Below are 11,002 nucleotides of genomic sequence, written 5' to 3'. Positions count from 1 at the left end.
TGCAATCAGCAAGCTTTTTTCATTCACATTGTGACTCTCCCACAAATGCTCAAATTCAGGTCTTTAGCCTTTGCATTGCCCTGCTGTCTCCACCCCCTCATCCCCTTACTACAGCTCACCCGAGGCCCAATCACTTTCTCTGGGCAAGGCCCACTCTCAGCTCTTCAGCCTCCCTCCTTCCAAGGCTCGTCACCCTGGATTTGACCTATTTTCCCACACTTACCTCTTGGCAATCCCATCTGAAAATTACATCCCACAGAGTAAAGATAATCAATAGTTCCTCATTATAAATAAGAGTCTCTTTTCTCTGGAAGAAAGGAAAATGTGATGCATGCTCTCTCTGACGAAGAGTAAGAATCGGTCTGTGAAAGTAGTTTCGGATTGGCTCAGAGGGGTGTTCTCATCAGTTGCTAGGCAGAAACCAGTGAGGCGGTTTGAAAACTGAAACTATACTGTGTTGTGAAAAAAAATTCCAGCCTAATTCTCACTTTGTATCACTCTGTGTTTCCCTAATTGAATCATTTATGCATATTTATGTATGTATAAATCAGTATTTATTATATACACCTGCTTTATGTCTTAAATATGATAATAGATTTATTTTTTCTCATAAAAGATTTACTGAGTAGAGAAATAAAAGGTTTGAATGTGTGAAGAGAGGAAGACATGCATTAATGAAAACATTTCTGTGGTTTTTGGCTAACGTCTGTTTGCATGTACAGCGGACATGGAGCGGAATATATTTTACAACAGAGGCAAATGAACAGAAAACCAAACCCTCTCCACCTTTTTTAGAACCTCTGAAATTCAGGTCTCAGATTCATTATCGAATAATATAATTTTCACATTTTCCAGAGCAGTGTTCTGGTGACTGATTGGCATATTTTACATTTTTCAGAAAAATTCCTTTTTTTTTTTTTCCAGAAAAATTCTTATTTGGGGTGTTGCTGAGAAGGCTCATGAACCCTCTGAGCCTTATTTGTGCTAATTTCATATGTATTTCTTTCTCTTCTGCCAGCAGGATTCTTATTCCCCGAGGTTAGAGTCTGGCTGGTCTGTGGATACTGTTACCGTTAGCGGTCTTTGGGACAAAGTGGTCCTGTGGCCTAGAGCCTCCCAAGACAATTTGTTTGCCCCTTGGGACAATGAATAAAGCTCAAGGGACTTCAATATGGCTTTGCTGATGGAATTTAGTTACATATATGTATATATATGCTGCTGCTGCTGCTAAATCGCTTCAGTTGTGTCCGACTCTGTGTGACCCCATAGACGGCAGCCCACCGGGCTCCCCCGTCCCTGGGATTCTTCAGGCAAGAACACTGGAGTGGGTTGCCATTTCCTTCTCCAATGCATGAAAATGAAAAGTGAAAGTGAAGTCGTTCAGTCTTGTCCAACTCTTAGCGACCCCATGGATTGCAGCCTACCAGGCTCCTCCGTCCATGGGATTTTCCAGGCAAGAGTGCTGGAGTGGGGTGCCATTGCCTTCTATATACATACACACACACACACACACACACACACACACATATGCGTACATACGCATATATGGGATTCCCTGGTTGCTTAGCAGTAAAGGATCTGCCTGTCAATGCAGGAGACACGCTTCAGGCCCTGGGTTGGGAAGATCAATCCCCTGGAGAAGGAAATGGCAACCCATTCCAGTATTCTTGCCTGGGAAATCCTTTGGACTGAGGAGACTGGTGGGCTACAGTCCACGGGGTCAAAAAGAGTCAGATAGAACTTGGTGACTAAACAACCAACAACAAGATATACATGTGTGTGTGTCCAGCCTTGTCGGACTTTTTGTGACATTATGGACTATAGCCCACAAGTCTCCTCTGTCCAAAGGATTTCCCAGGCTAGAATACTGGAGTGAGTTGCTATTTCCTACTCCAGGGGATCTTCCCAACCCAGGTGTTGAACCCTCATCTCTTGCATCTCCTGCATTGGCTCTTTACCACTAAGCAACCAGGGAAGCCTATATATATAATATATTTTATACAGGAAAGCCTATCTATCTACCTTTTTTTTTTCTTTCCCCAAGCAGAGATCTAACCTGGGCCCACATTAGTGAAAGCATGAGTCCCAATCACTGGATCACCAGGAAATTCTTGGAATTTAATAATATTACAAAAGTTTGAATTTAGGCTCTGTGGTAGAGATAGCTGGATGCTTGTGCAAGTTTCATTTTCTGTCTTTTTTCTTTTTTAAAAACTTACAAAGAGTTAGCATTCCTTCTGCGGTAAGGTTGAAGGAGGAAACAGACAGAACAGGCTCCATCTTGAAAGCAGTACTCCATCTTGGGCCGGACTGTGGACTTTGAGCTCTATGCCCAGTATCTACGGAAACGACCTACCAACTGGAAAACCAGGCTCCCTGGACGGAAGAGCCCTAGGGCTTGTACCCAGACTCTCTGCTGCCTTAAAGAATACCCCAATTATCTGCATAACTGAATAGAATCATAAATTCTATTACACTTATTGGGGTATGACCATAGGCCTATTGATAATTGTCCCCTTTGTTGTATCAAAGATACAACTTTGATTGTATTTTTCTTTTCCTTTGTTCAGACTAGTTTCAGGGAATTTGAGGAGGTGGGTTTGGCACATACACTTAGGGTATATAAGGTTTTCAGAAAAACTGGTCAGGGTCCTTGGCTAAGAGGAGACTCTGCCTTGGGCCCACCAGCGTAATAGTGTAATAAACTGCACTCCACTATCTGCATTGTCCTTCTGAGTGAGTTTGTTTCCTAGAACACGTGGCTACAACACTTGGTGCATGGGCTGGGAAACTCCTCACTTTGAGGAGACAAGTCCCATTTGGGACTACTCTGAGGCCTTGTGGCTTGAACCTTCTAGGGGGGAAGGTGCCTCGCCCTTCTGGAAGGATTCTGCTTCTCAGTGTCTGGACCTTTCATGTTAGCAGGTAGTGGATGGCAGTAGGGGAACTGAGCACTCAGGTGAGGAGGAACCCACCTGGTAGGGTGGAAGAGGGGGCCTGATCACCCCCTGGGAGGGATTAGAAGGGGCACAGATGCACAGGAGCCTGGAATAGGCAGGTGGCAATGATTGCTTGGTACACGGGTTGACGTGTGTGGTAGGGCTTAGAAAGGAAATTTGTGAAGGTCATTTAGGAGGTGGTGTCCATGCCGTCTTGGGGAAAATTATTACCAAGCAATTGCCAGGGGATTTTTAGGAGAAGAAACTTGGTTTTTGTGTGCTCGTATTCTGCCCTCCCCAAGGAGGTGTCCCATCTGCTATGAAATTCTTGACCCCCTCGGAATTATCAGGCTAGAAGGAGGGGGATACTTAAGTGAGTACGAATTGGCTTTTCCGGAGACGGCCTGGGACATGGGATATTTAACCTAACTGTATTTTCATCCGCACCTGATGAAGCCCACCAAGACAGAATGGACTTTAAAAGTTAAGGGAGAAACAGTCTTGGATCATGTGGTGTTGGTTTGGCTGTGCTGACCTGCAGGTGAAGACACGCTGATCCTCCTTCTCCCTTTGGGATCTGACAGGTAAGGCTCTTCTCACCCCAATTAAGAAGGAGGCAGAATGGCAATTTCAGTGTCATTGAGTGGAAATATCAGAAGTACATAGGGTACCGAGAACTTCGTAGACAGAACGAAAAGGAAAAGTAGAAGAAGGTCCGAGAAGGTAAGCAAGATGGGAGGAAGTGAATCTAAGGCAACTATATTGGAGTGCATGATTAAAAATTTAAAGAAGGGATTTGGAGGAGACTGTGGGGTGAAGATGAAGCCTAACTGCCTCCACATACTCTGTGAAGTCGAATGGCCCCCTATGGGAGTTGGATGGCCACCAGAGAACACCATGAACTCAAAAATAGTGGAAGCAGTCTATATAGTAGTCACAGGAGAGCCAGGACACATGGATCAAAATCCATATATTGACTCATGGCTAGGGTTAGCTCAAGACCCTCCTACTTGGACAAGGTTCTGTATTCCAGAAGGGAAAGGGAAAAATATTAGTGGCACAAAAATTGACTGATGATAAAAAAGGAAATTCTACAGGATTTGGACAGGGATGACCTGACCCCTCCCGCATACTGGATAATGACGCGCCTGCCTCCCAGTGCTCCACCAGGACCTGAAGCCGCCTTAATGCCCGATCCAGGGCCAGGTGAAGCTCCTGCAGCAGCCACTGCTCTTCCACCGGCTCTCCCCGAGTTCGTAGAGCCGCTGTTTCGGCGGGCTCCAATCCCAGCAATGGAGACCTCTGGTCAATGCCCCCAGAATTCCACCTCAGCTGAACCTTGTAGATTGTATCCACCTCTCCCGGTGAGTACTGATGGGAAGGGGGAAGAAAACACAGCAATTAGACAGAGGCTGCTCCCCGCCAAGGAACAGGGGGAAAGAACCCCACTACAGATGCCCCTCAGAGAGCTACAACAGCCTCCAGTTCAGGCACTACCATCAGCCCCCTGTAGCCTAGTATTACCAGCCATTTCCGTCTACGGATATGTTAAACTGGCAGAGACATGCTCCACCATACTCGGGGGAGCCACAAGCCACGATTAGGCTAATGGAGACTATTTTTTCGAACCCACCGCCCTGCATAGGATGACATAATCCAACTACTAGTCTCCTTTTTCAGCACTGAGGAAAGACACAGGAGGCTAACTGAGGCCAAAAAGTGGTTAAGAGAAATGGCACCTGAGGGTACTGCAAACCCGCAGCGGTAGGCAGAAGTAGCCACCCCCAATAAGAGGCCCAGTTGGGACTGTAACACAGAAAAAGGGAGGGGTCACCTGGAGAGAGATAGGGTGACTATTTTACAAGGTCTCAAGAGCGGGGCCTGAAAAGCTATGAGTATCGCAAAACCCTCCGAAGTGATTCAAAGGGAAAGCGAATCACCCTCTGAGTTCTGTGAAAGACTGTGCAAGGCCTATAGACTTTACACGTCAATAGACCCAGCCAGAGGCTGCTGGGTCTCAGATGGTGATAAATGCAGCCTTTGTGTCTCTAGCCTACCCGGAAAATGTCAGATGGGGGGACACCAAGTGACTCATGAATTTTTATACATCCCTGAATGCCCAGTACCTTTGTTAGGAAGAGACTTGCTGTCTAAATTGGGGACACAAGTGACCTTTCTCCCCACGAAAGACCCATTGTTTGAGTGGGCTCAACCGCCTATTTACTCTTCTTCTCAATAACCCCTCAAGATGAATGGAGGTTGCACGATCTCCCAGAAAGGAAACCGGACAGGCTAAACAGTCGAGAGAGAAAGTTAACTCAACAATTCCCTGAGGTCTGGGTGGAAGACAGCCCACCCCAGGGTTGCAAAATAAGTCCCACTGGGAATAGAACTCAAACCTGGTACAATTATGTCAGCACCCGCCTTGGGCCTGCCAGATCTTGCTAAGCTGTTTACTCCTTATGTGACTGAAAAGGACAAGGTGGCTACGGGGGTGTTGTCCCAGACTATGGGGACACGGGACAGACCCGTGACTTATCTCTAATCAGCTGGACAGTGTTGCCACTGGGTGGCTGGGATGCTTACGGGCAGTTGCTGCAGTTGCCTTACTGGTCCAGGAGGCAACCAAGCTGACTTTGGGCCAAGATTTGATCATAAAAGTCCCACATGAGGTCAACACTCTCCTGCGAGGGGACCCCATAAATGACTGTCAACATCCTGGATTACTCAATACCAGGGACTGTTATGTGAGAACCCCCATGTTACTACTGAGCCTTGTCAGGCCCTGAATCTGGCCACTCTACTTCCTGTGGGAGAAGGTGGGCCCTCACATGATTGCAAGGAAATACGCCAACAGACTTGACTTGAGAGACCAGCCAATCCTGGACCCAGATTTGGTCCTGTACACTGATGGCACCAGCCTGGTGAAACAAGGACAATGACTGTCGGGATATGCAGTCGTCATGGAAGAAACCGTCCTTGAGGCTAGCTCTCTGCCATCACACTGGTCCGCTCAATGGGCCGAACTATATGCTCTAATCCAGGCCCTCCAGCTGTCAAAAGGTAAGAGGACAAACATTGACACAGGCTCCAGGTATGCTTTTGCCACACTACAGGGCTCTGTATAAGGAGAGAGGCCTTTGACAGCTAGTAAAAAAGATATTAAAAATAAGAAAGAAATTAAGACCCTATTAGATGTTGCCTGGGAACCAGAAAGGGTTGCAGTCATACACTGCTGAGGACGTCAAAAAGAGGATACCCCTGGGGCTCCAGGAACAGACTGACAGATAAGACCGCTAAACAAGCAGCCGAGGGCTTGGGGGTGACAAGTGAAGCCCCTATTAAAGCTCTCATATTGGCGGAGCTACCTGAGCTATCGCTAGACTCTCCAAAATACACTGAAGCCCAAAACCAACTAGCCAAAGCAGAAGGGGCCATCAAGACTGAAACGAGATGGTGGGAATTGCCAAGTGGCAAATTATTGGTACCGGAGGAGCTGGCACCCACTCTGGTAAGCCAAACACACCAAGCGACCCATCTAGGCCGTGATAAACTGGAAGAGCTAATTTGAAAATATTTCTTGGTTCCCTGCCTCTCTTCCCTATGCAGGACAAAATCTCAGAACTACACTGCCTGCTCACAGGTCAATGTTGCCTCTTGGCACAGACAGAAACCTCCAGGGATTCAGGTAAAAGGCACGCTGCCCTTTGAACAGCTGGAAGTGGACTTCCCTGAAATGAAACCTCACCGACACTACCATTACATGCTGGTCATAATATGTATGTTCTCGGGATGGGTAGAAACTTTTCCTACCCGGACTGAAAGAGCATCAAAAGTAGCCTGTTGCCTGCTTATGGAGATAGTTCCCAGATTTGGATTTCCTACCAGCACTGGACTTCCCTGGTAGCTCAGATGGTAAAGCGTCTGCCTACAATGCGGGAGACTTGGATTCAATCCCTGGGTCAGGAAGATCCCCTGGAGAAGGAAATGGCAACCCACTCCAGTATTCATGCCTGGAAAATCCCATGGACCTAGGAGCCTGGTGGGCTACAACCCATGGGGTTGCAAAGAGTTGGACACGACTGAGCGACTTCACTTCACTTTGCCAGCGTTGGACATCTTTTTGGGTGTTAGTTCTAAAAGGTCTTGTTCTGTGGTGGATTCATTTTGATATTTGGCAAAACTAATACAGTTATGTAAAGTTTAAAAATAAAATAAAATTAAAAAAAAAAAAGGTCTTGTAGGTCTTCATAGAACCATTCAACTTCAGCTTCTTCAGCGTTACTGGTTGGAGCATAGGCTTGGATTACCATGATATTGAATGGTTTGTCTTGGAAATGAACAGAGATCATTCTGTAGTTTTTGAGATTGCATCCAAGTACTGCATTTTGGACTCTTTTGTTGACCATGATGGCTACTCCGTTTCTTCTAAGGGACTCCTGCCTGCAGTAGTAGATATAATGGTCATCTGAGTTAAACTCACCCACTCCAGTCCATTTTAGTTCACTGATTCCTAGAATGTCGACGTTCACTCTTGCCATCTCCTGTTTGACCACTTCCAATTTGCCTTGATTCATGGACCTAACATTCCAAGTTCCTATGCAATATTGCTCTTTACAGGATTGGACCTTGCTTCTTTCTAGCATGAGTCGCATTCACAACTGGGTACTGTTTTTGCTTTGGCTCCATCCCTTCATTCTTTCTGGAGTTATTTCTCCACTGATCTCCAGTAGCATATTGGGCACCTACCAATCCAGGGAGTTCCCCTTTCAGTATCTTATCATTTTGCCTTTGCATACTGTTCATGGGGTTCTCAAGGCAAGAATATTGAAGTGGTTTGCCATTCCTTTCTCCAGTGGACCACATTCTGTCAGACCTCTCCATCATGACCTGTCCATCTTGGGTGGCCCCACAGGACATGGCTTAGTTTCCTTGAGTTAGACAAGGCTGTGGTCCGTGTGATCAGATTGACTAGTTTTCTGTGATTATGGTTTCAGTGTGTCTGCTCTCTGATGCCCTCTCGCAACACCTACCATCTTACTTGGGTTTCTCTTACCTTGGACGGCTGCCCCAGCAAAGTGCAGCGGCTGCTCCTAACCTTGGACGAGGGGTGTCTCCTTACGGCCACCCCTCCTGACCTTGAACGTGGAGTAGCTCCTCTCGGCCCTCCTGCGTCCGCGCAGCCGCCGATCCTTGGACGTGGGGTAGCTCCTCTTGGCTGCCGCCCTGATCTCGGGCGTGTGGTAGCTCGTCTTTGCCGCAGCCCCTGACCTCGGGCAGATGGTGATTACAGCCATGAAATTAAAAGATGCTTACTTCTTGGAAGGAAAATTACGACCAACCTAGATAGCATATTGAAAAGCAGAGATATTACTTTGCCAACAAAGATCCGTCTAGTCAAGGCTATGGTTTTTCCAGTGATCATGTATGGATGTGAGAGTTGGACTGTGAAGAAAGCTGAGCACTGAAGACTTAATGCTTTTGAACTGTGGTGTTGGAGAAGACTCTTGACAGTCCCTTGGACTGCAGGGAAATCCAACCAGTCCATCCTAAAGGAGATCAGTACTGGGTGCTCACTGGAAGGACTGATGCTGAAGCTGAAACTCCAATACTTTGGCCACCTCATGCGAAGTGTTGACTCATTGGAAAAGACCCTGATGCTGGGAGGGATTGGGGGCAGGAGGAAGAGGGGATGACAGAGGATGATATGGCTGGATGGCATCACTGACTTGATGGACATGAGTCTGAGTGAACTTGGGGAGGACAGGGAGGCCTGGCGTGCTGTGATTCATGGGGTCGCAAAGAGTTGGACATGACTGAGTGACTGGACTGAACTGAACTGAGCAGCGTTGGATCAGACAATGGCCCAACTTTTGTAGCTGATTTAGTATAACAAGTAAGTAAAATTTTAAACATCAAGTGGAAATTACATACAACGTATAGGCCCCAGAGTTCTGAGATGGTGCAAGGAACCAACCGGACACTTAAAGAAACACTCTCCAAGTGGATCTTAGAGACTGACTGTTTCTGGGTGGACTTGTTTCTCACAGCTCTGCTCAGACTCAGGATGACCCCACAGTCCCATGGCTCTTCTCCATACAAAATTGTGTATGGGAGGCCCCCTCCCATAATAAAACAGGTGTCAACAAATTTGCCTCAGGTAAGGGGAGATGAGATTTCCCAGCAGATGGAACAACTGGGTAAGGTAATAAATCAGGTAACTAAGTCTGTACAAGAAAGGGTGCCATTCCCCCTTGGGGAACAGATTCACTAATTTGTACCCGGGGATCAGGTGCGGTCAAAGACTGCAAATACACTCCTTGGCCCCACATTAGAAGGGTCCATGTAACTGTTGTTCTAAGCAGCCCTACTGCAGGTGTCACTCGCTGGATCCTCCACATGAGGGTGAAGAGAGCATACCACGAGACCCGGAGGACGCCAAGCGGACTACACAAAAGGACCCCACTGATCCCTGTGAAACCAAGATCATCATAAAGAAGAAAAAGAGATGAAGCTCTATAATCAACTGCTGCTACAAGGACTTGCTTGTATCATCTTGAGACTAACCATAGTTTCAGTACAAAGAGGGACCTGTGCTATAATTAAAGTTGAATGTTGTTTATATATTCCTGATTTATCTGGCTATGTATCAGCCACCCTAGATGACATGAAAAGTCAGGTAAAAGTTATGTCTGATGATAATCTTCCTTTTTGGACTTCGGTCCTATCTTGGGTGAAGGGTGATTGGTGGAAAACTATATTTACCATTGTTATAGTTGTCTTGATAGTTCTGCTTTGTGGACCCTTTATTTTACAATGTATTATGAACTTTGTAACCCAAAGGTTGATATCGTTCTCCCAAATTAGAGGTCGGAGAGTCAGGGTGCAATATATCCCTATGAATGATGCTCATACTATGAGTTAAGAGCATCAAGAGTGGGGGATGAAGGAGGAAACAGACAGAACAGGCTCCATCTTGAAAGCAGGACTCCATCTTGGGCCGGACAGTGGACTTTGAGCTCTATGCCCAATATCTATGGAAACGACATACCAACTGGAAAACCAGGGCCCCTGGATGGAAGAGCCCCAGGGCTCGTACCTAGACTCTGCTGTCTAAAAGAATACCCTAATTATCTGTGTAACAGAATAGAATCATAAATTCTATTATGCTTATTGGGGTATGACCACAGGTCTATTGATAATTGTCCCCTGTTAATTACCTAGGCTTAAGGCACATGAATCACGGGATAACTTTGATTGTATCTTTTTGTTCAGACTAGTTTTAGGGAATTTGGGGAGGTGGGTTTGGCACATACACTTAGGGTATATAAGGTTTTCAGAAAAACTGGTCAGGGTCCTTGGCTAAGAGGAGACTCTGCCTTGGGCCCACTGGTGTAATAGTGTAATAAACTGCACTCCACTATCTGCATTGTCCTTCTGAGTGAGTTTGTTTCCCAGAACACGTGGCTACAACAAGGTATGATGTCTTAGATGACCCATTCAAGGAAGTTCAGCTTAATGAAGAGTCCAGCTTAATGAAGCCTACATACCTTGCATCCTGATAGAACATTAGAGGCACATATTGAGGCAATATTTCTGGATCAGACTGTGTGGGTTTGAGCAGATATAACAAGACAGCTTTTGCCAAATTTTCTCAGATGGTTCCAGTAGATCTGGTGGTGACCCTTCTTGCTTTCTTATTTGCAATGAGGCAAAAGTTCCCTGCTTCTTAGTATTCAAACCCAGTTTGGGGGAGTAGTACAATGAGTCCGTTCTTATAGATAAGAGAGTCCAAGGGACTTAAAAATCTGCCCTCCAAGTCATCAGGCTGGGAAAACAGACAGTTAACAGGAAGTAGTGTTTCTCCCAAGATCATAAAACAACTGCAAAGGGGCATATCAACCACTTTCTCGGAGTGCTTCCTGCTTCCTAACTCACTGGGAAATTTCATTTTTAAAATTCATCATCTATCAAAAAGTTTTGCTGCTGGAAATCATATCAGTAAGAATGAAATAGTCCCCTCTTATCTGGAGGGTCCAAACTACTCTGACACAGAGAAGCAG

The 11,002-nt window shown here is 46.1% G+C and overlaps 1 pseudogene; it reads right to left on the bottom strand.

Moving 5' to 3' along the window:
• Positions 1-10,449: 10,449 nt before the first annotated feature.
• On the bottom strand, positions 10,450-10,890 carry LOC102394199 (annotated as a pseudogene).
• Positions 10,891-11,002: the final 112 nt, after the last annotated feature.

The sequence above is a fragment of the Bubalus bubalis genome, chromosome 2, assembly GCF_019923935.1.
Source record: "Bubalus bubalis isolate 160015118507 breed Murrah chromosome 2, NDDB_SH_1, whole genome shotgun sequence".
Lineage (NCBI taxonomy): Eukaryota > Metazoa > Chordata > Mammalia > Artiodactyla > Bovidae > Bubalus > Bubalus bubalis.
Note: the sequence above shows the minus strand (reverse complement) of the source record. Positions and strands in the feature narration are given on the sequence as shown.